Source organism: Electrona antarctica, assembly GCF_951216825.1.
Source record: "Electrona antarctica genome assembly, chromosome: 2".
In the NCBI taxonomy this organism is placed as follows: Eukaryota; Metazoa; Chordata; class Actinopteri; order Myctophiformes; family Myctophidae; genus Electrona; species Electrona antarctica.
Genome location: NC_136807.1, coordinates 55,139,297 through 55,147,454, shown reverse-complemented (window position 1 = coordinate 55,147,454; position 8,158 = coordinate 55,139,297).

The following is an 8,158-nucleotide window of genomic DNA, read 5'->3' as shown; positions in this document are numbered from 1 at the left end:
TGACTTCCATTGGAAATGCATTGGGGTGGCCATGACACTCACAACATTCATACAACAAGCATGCATCAATGTTGTATGCTAGATCGAAAGGTGTGAGTGAGGCCTATGGCTGAGCTCACACCTTTCATGCAATTCTCTGTGCTCGTTGGGTGTTGTGTCATGGCCGCCCAGCGGCCCAATGCATTTCCAATGGAGGTCACATGGTTTGACCCAACATTGTGTTGTGTGAGGGGGAGGGGCGCACGACTGAGCTCACACCTTTCATGCAATTCTCGTGCACGAGCACGAGCACAGAGAATTGCATGAAAGGTGTGAGCTCAGCCTATGGCTGAGCTCACACCTTTCATGCAATTCTCTGTGCTCGTTGGGTGTTGTGTCATGGCCGCCCAGCGGCCCAATGCATTTCCAATGGAGGTCACATGGTTTGACCCAACATTGTGTTGTGTGAGGGGGAGGGGCGGACGACTGCGCCCCTCCCCCTCATACAACACAATGTTGTGTCAACCAACTATCATCCAACGAGCACGAGAAATGCATTAAAGGTGTGAGCTCAGCCTATGTGTGAATGTCCCTGCACTGCAGCAGTGGGTGGATGGGAACTATAGGCAGTGGTGGAAAGTAACTATACGTACTTTTACTCAAGTACTGTACTTAAGTACAATTTTGAGGTATTTGTACTTTACTTGAGTATTTCCAATTTCCAGTACTTTTACTTCTACTCCATCTCAGAGCCAAAATGTGTACTTTTACTCCACTACAATTATTTAAAAACGAGTTATTATAGTTACTTTGGAGATTTGAATTTTGATTAGACAACATACATTAACCACTTCAAACCTATACATTTCGGCCATTTGAAAATAGCAGATCTACAAGCTCACAATGCGTCGCGTTGCGACACATTGTGAGCTTGTAGATCTGCTATTTTCAATAGATTCTGTACACATTTCGAACTTGTGAAATGGGACATTCTGCAATATGAGTATACTTTTACTTTTAGTACTTTAAGTACATTTTGATGCCGATACTTTTGTACTTTTACTCAAGCACATTTTAAATTCTGTATACTTTTACTTGTAACGGAGTAGTTCTAAATTGCAGTATTGGTACTTTTACTTAAGTAAAACAATTGGGTACTTTTTTTCCACCACTGGGACTATAGGCTACTCCAGTGGTTATTGGTTCACTGCTGTGCAGCAGTGGCTGGAATCTGAATGGGAACTACTAGCGGTGGCGTATCCAGGAATTACGTTTTGGACAGGCAAGATGTGTTAATTGTCGTCTCCCCGCGCACAATCGTAGCACTAAAGGTTTTCAAAGAGATATACCTGCCAGACGAAAGGCTGAAAGGCATGCATTTACATTCCAATGGGTGATTGAGGGTCGCGCTCTACCGCAACGGCCAATCAGCTGTCCATTAATAGTTCTCAGGTCTTGTTTTTGTCCTCTTTTTTTCTCATTGTATGGATTTTGGCCAGGCCAGAAATGGATTTGGACAGGCGGATGCCTGTCCTCGCCTTATTGTAGATACACCTCTGACTACTAGTTGGTTGGAACTAGTTGGAACTAGTTGGAACTACTATTGGTTCTCAAGATTCATTTTTTTTGGTCAAGATTCAAGTGTATTGTCACACAGATGTACATGTATTGTGAAAAACGTAGTTTGGGGGGGTGCTCCACAATACACAATAAAAACATAAATAACAGCGCAAACCCCATGTCAAAGGTTTTTTTTAAAGGTTTAAAACAACTGCAGACAAAACCCATGTAAAAGGTTTTAAAATGTTTTTAAAGGAACACAGATGGCACACAAGGCCGTAATACCGTGAAAACAACACTTTATTTTCCACAACACTCAACACTCAACACTTTGTAAGAGCAGTCTCAAACCGCACCAGTCCGTGTTCGTGGCAAATTTGAGATTTCCTGTGTTTTTTACAATGTTCTCACTTTGATCATAACACACACTTATTACTGAATGTCAATCTACAGGTTTTCTTCAGAATGTTGTATGACACTTATTTATTATTTATATGACACTATGATATGGCACATTAGGAGTCCTCTAATACTATAGTGGTTCTCAAATGTTTCGTTTGACCCATTTTGGGCGGGAACCCCTTTTGGTGTTAGCATTATGTTATGCGTTAGCTATTGAAAAATAGCAGGTCTACAAGCTCATAGCGCGCCACCGAGTGGCGCGCTACGAGCTTTTAGGTCTGCTATTTTTGAACAATCAAAGAACCACTGACATAGAAACATAGCTTTTTCAGAAAACTGTCAGGATGTAGAAGACATTCTTAGAATCTGATCTCAGGTCAAAATGGGTTAAAGAGAGCCCCTTAAAGGAGCATTCAGTGATTTGGGTGATTTGGAAAACCACCCAGTCCGCCCCGGTAACAAAATGTGCACATGCACGCTCTACAGTGGGGGGAAGTGCAACAGGCCAACAGTATGTGCACTAAGGCCCGCCACCCCCTCGATCATGATTGGAGGAAGGCCCCTCTCATCCTGATTGGATGAAGGTTTTGCCACCCGCCACCAAAACTGAAACTAGGGTTTTTTGACCCCAGGGGCTCACTGGGGACAGGGAGGAACTCCTTATATGGTCAGCACACTCTATAGTAGGGAGGATTATCCAGAAAAAATATTTGAATTAAGTCAAATCACTGAATATACCTTTAACTCTGAGAGTGTTCAAATGGAACCAAATGGACCCGTATAAGTAAGGGTGCATATAGTCCATTTGGTTCCATTTGAACACTCTCAGAGTTACAGGCCTGTTATGGTCATTCGCGGCTATCTGTTCATGTGTTTCTGGTAACATTTTTGTCCATTCACTTTGTATATGTCCGTGGCAAAAAATGGAATGTTGACAAAAATGTATGTGGTCCTTGACTGAGGTTGTTTCAGGTGGTCCCCGGCCACATGATGGAGAGTTCAGAGTTTAACCAAATGGACCCTCGATTGATCTCTTGAGAAGAGATTGTAAAATGAAAGGGTCTCAATTTTATGCTCTCTACAGTTATAAATCATTGTTAAACTCTACACAATTAGAGAATGTAGAAGAATTGTTATTTTGATCAACATTTGCCTGTTTTCTCTCCTAATGTTACCAACATCAATACAGCATGCAGAGTTCTGGACAAAATCTTATCCAACGATAACAAATATAGTCTTTAGTTTTGGGTCTGAGAGGCAGAATCTCATCAATGGTGGTCCGAATAAATAATGTCCCTTGATATGAAAACGTTTGACAAAACTGTTTCCCAAAGTAAATGGTAAATGGTAAATGGTGCATTTATATAGCGCCTTTATCCAAGGCGCTTTACAATTGTGGCTCGTGGACAGATTTGGGTCTCAAGTAAAATATCCCTTTTTTTTTCGTGTCTTCCGTTTAAAAAGATTATTCTAAAGAAAAAAGTCAAACTTTTACAGCTTTTCATCAATTAAGCCTAAATAGGCTATACATATTTCAAAAGTATTTTTTATAAATAAAGAAAATAGTTTAAGAAGTAGTGAAAATAGCCAACCTATACAAACTCATCTATGTTCACTATAGTTTTGATCCAGTGCAGGTAAACAGCTGATTTCTTGAGCTAAAACGTTTGGGAACCAATGAACGCCGGGCCAACGCTCCACACGTCCCAAACTCTTCTCCCTTCTGGCCCCAAAACTGTGGAATGCACTCCCCGTTGCAGTCAGAACTGCGGCATCACTCCCAATCTTCCGCCGTAGTCTGAAGACCCACCTTTTCAGACTCCATCATGGCCCATAGCACTTATCCTACCCCCTTAGATAGCACTTTTTAGACTTAGATAGCATTTGAAACAGACTTATAGCATGTCATGTAGACAGCACAATAATTGCATTGTATATAGTCATAGCACATCATAGTAGCCTACATATGTATAGCATAGTATAGTATATATGTATAGTTAATATGTATAGTGTCATTATATAGATATGTTCTAGTTACGTTCTTAGCTTACGCATGTTTCTTGATAAATGCATTTTATGTGTGATGTATTCCCATACTTTTGTTCCTGCCTAATGTAAATCGCTCTGGATTAAGAGCGTCTGCTAAATGCCTAAATTGTAAATTGTAAATTGTAACCATGCAGTGACTGAGTCTGACCAGGTCAGTTTGAGCACTTTAACCCATTTAGACCTGCAGAGAAAATATTCTACAAATGTCTTCTAAATCCTGACAGTTTTCTGAAAAACCCTACGTTTCTATGTCAGTGGTTCTCAAACTATTTCATGTCAAGGAGCCCCAAGATTATAATGTAATTGGCTGCCGACCCCCATCTGAAAATATGTTGTTCCAGGGAGAATTTACAATCAATTTACAATTTAGGCATTTAGCAGACACTCTTAATCCAGAGCGATTTACATTAAGCAATAACAAACATCATGGCAATACATCACATACATAACAAGTAGTTATCATGAAACATGCGTAAGCTAAGAACGTAACAGTGGAGTATCTATATACCGGTAATGAAACTATATACTATACATACTATACTATATGTACTATAAAGTGCTATGACTATATAAAATGCAATTCTAGCGCTTTCTACGTAACATGCTATAAGTCTGTAATAACTCTGGACCCCCTCAGAGGCAAAGATTTGAGTTAAAAACGTTCGCTCTGAAAGAATATATACCGGTATTCAAAGATTTGTGCCACCTTTTCACAGTTTTTCAAAAATAGCAGACCTACAAGCTTGTAGCACTCGGTGCCGCGCTATGAGCTTGTAGAGCTGCTATTTTTCAATAGCTAAAGCATAACATAATGCTTAAAACACCAAAAGGGGTTCGGAATGGGTTAAATACATAAGAACATTATTCATTATTCAGGACATTAATCAAGATACAACAACGTGGATAGTATAAGAGGAATAGATTTTTGTTTTGGTTCTCGATCTCAACCAGGGACGTCAAAGAGGGGGCTTCAGCCCCTGCCCTTTTACCCGTCTGTAAAACAACTGCATGCCCTCTCCAGACCACGAATGCAAGCATTGACTACATGGTGAAAGAAATGCAAATGCCTTCCTCTCCTTTCCATGCCATACCGGAAGGCAGCATTCAGGAGAATTGCTTTTTTTCCGAAGTCTCCTGAACTTGAGCGCAGCGTTTTGCGTTGAACTAATTTGTTTCGAAATCCATGACGTACACCGCATATCCACTAGCTAAAGAGTGCTGGGTTGAGCCTCGGAAATAGCTGATCTACAAGCTCTCAACGCGCCGCAGCGCATATTTCAGGCAATCTTCAAGTGTCACCCCAACCCAGAGTTTGACTAATCTTAGCCCACATATCCGCATGCACTCAAAAGCCAACAGTGGTCCCTGGGTTGATTCAGGGTGGTGGTCCCTGGTTCATCACAGGCAGTTGACTTTTTCATGCAAGGACCCCCAAAATGACACTCATTAGCCTGCGGACCCCCATTTGAAAATATTACACCAATAAGGACCCCCATAAGAGCTCTATAGCAGTGGTTTTCAACCATTTTCATTTCAAGGACCCCCCAGTGTGATATGCAACAGGCCACGTACCCCCATTTAATGGCATTTCTATCTCTGGAGACTGGGACCCCAATGTATATTGAAAAAAATCACTGTTAATTTAACTCTGAGAGTGTACAAATGATTTTTGTAAAACAAACTATATAATTTAGCTGGGGACCCCTGGAACCCCCTCAAGGACCCCTGGGGGTCCCTGGACCTCCCTCAAGGACCCCTGGGGGTCCCCGGACCCCAGAATGTATAGTGGTGGAGTAGAAGTATAGGCCTATAGGAAATAAAGTATTGTTTTGTTAAAATAGTTTGAGAACCACTGAATGAAAAACAAAATGTCTTTCATCCCGTCGTACTATACGTTGACGCCCCCTGGTGGCCAAGTGTGCTCGGAGCAGTGTGTGCCGGATCCAGTACAATTACAATTTACAATTTAGGCATTTAGCAGACGCTCTTAATCCAGAGCGATTTACATTAAGCAAGAACAAAAAGCATGGCAATACATATCACATACATAAAAAGTAGTTATCGTGAAACATGCGTAAGCTAAGACGTAACCGTGGAATTATATCTAATGGGAACTACATATAAACTATACATATACTACACAAGTGCTATGACTACATAAAATGCAATTCTAGCGCGGTCTACGTAACATGCTAAGTCTGTATAAAATGCTATCTAAGTCTACATATACGGCCAAAATGTCCTCTCAGTATATAAGGGAATGTGCTACATTTTCCTCCTTTAAATACAATTTGAAAAAATGGTTGCTTGAAAGCTGCAACCATTTATAATTATTTTAGGTGTATCTCTTTTTATGCTGTATCAGAGAGCTTATTAGAGTAAACCTACCCTAATAATAGTTTAATCTTTTCTTATTTTGTATTCTTACTAGTCTTAATACGTTTGAAATGTACTAGGTATTTGTATGCTATGTCCTGTATGTCAGCCCTGTTTGTACTGTTTGATGTTCGATGTCGGGACTGCAGATGGAAATTAGCATGTTTTGCTAAATCTGGTATATTTACACTGCATTTTTAATGTAATGTTCATTAATGTACATTGTCCCGACTAAATAAACAAATAAAGTAAAGTAAGGGGCTAGGGCAAGTGCTACGGGCCATGATGGAGTCTGAAAAGGTGGGTTTTCAGACTACAGTGGTGGAAAGTAACTAAGTATTAAGTATAGCCTATACATTTACTGAAGTACCATTTTGAGGCTTTTTGCCTTTTTTATTGAAAGATGAACAGGAAATGGGGAGAGAGATGGTGGGGGGGGGGGGGGGGGAGTGGAGTGGGACTCGAACCCGCGACATGCCGTAAAGCTGGATTACCAGCACATGTGCCTAGAAGGCTACCCCAGCCAGGGACGTGCAGAGAATGTTAGAGAGGCAAGGGCTGAAATCCCGATAAGAGGGCACTCTTGGACAAAAATAGCAGATCTACAAGCTCACGTGACGCGTTGAGAGCTTGTAGATCAGCTATATTCTCGGGGCGCAACCCAGCACTCTTTTTAGCTAGTGGAGATGCGGTGTGTAACGACATGGATTTCTAAACAAATTTGTTCAACGCAAAATAGCCTACTGTGTTCAAGTCTTCAGGGGGAAAAAAGCAATTCTCCTGAATGCTGCCTTAATGGCATGGAAAGGAAAGGAGTGGCATTTGCATTTCTTTCAGCATGTAGTAAAAAGTAAACGCTGCATTCATGGTCTGGAAAGGGCAGTTGTTTTACAGACGGGTAAAAGGGCATTCGTGGTCTGGAAAGGGCAGTTGTTTTACAGACGGGTAAAAGGGCATTCGTGGTCTGGAAAGGGCAGTTGTTTTACTACTTAGTTTAGACTAGTCATTGGTTAGACATGGGTTAAGGTTAGGTTTAGGTGTGCTGCCCCGTGGGAGGTTAGGGTTAGGGTGAGGGTTTGAGATAGGTTGTAGTTGTAGGACTAATGACTGGTCTAACCAATGACTATAGTCTAAACCAAGTACTGTCTAAACTAAGTACTGCACCCGATTTACAGACGGGTAAAAGGGCATTCGTGGTCTGGAGAGGTAAAAGGGGGCAGGGGCTGAAGCCCCCTTTGATGTCTAAGGGGCGACTCACACCTTTCGATCTAGCATACAACATTGATGCATGCTAGATGTATGAGACTTGTTTACTGATGGTTTGACACAACATTTTTGTTGTATGGCTTTCGGCTGTGTTTTGATTGATTGATTGAAATATGTATTAACAGTTTGCAGAATTACAGTACATTTCAAGCACAAACTCAATACAAAGACTGTTAACTGTGAGTGGACAACCCAATTAAGCATTACACTTGTTTACAAGGGGGTCCAACTTGTTCAATTCATCATTTCGACTGCCCCCCCTCCCCCTCATACAACACAAATGTTGTGTCAAACCATGTGACTCCCATTGGAAATGCATTGTGAGCTTGCATCAGTCAATAAGTCTCATACAACAAGCATACATCAATCTGTTGCGAAGGTATGAGTCAGGCCTATGGCTGAGCTCACACGGTCGCAACACTGATTTTTGTTGTGAGTGTCATGGCCGCCCCCAATGCATTTCCAATGGAGGTCACATGGTCTGTTGTATGGCTTTCAGCTGTGTTTCGACTGCGCCCCTCCCCCT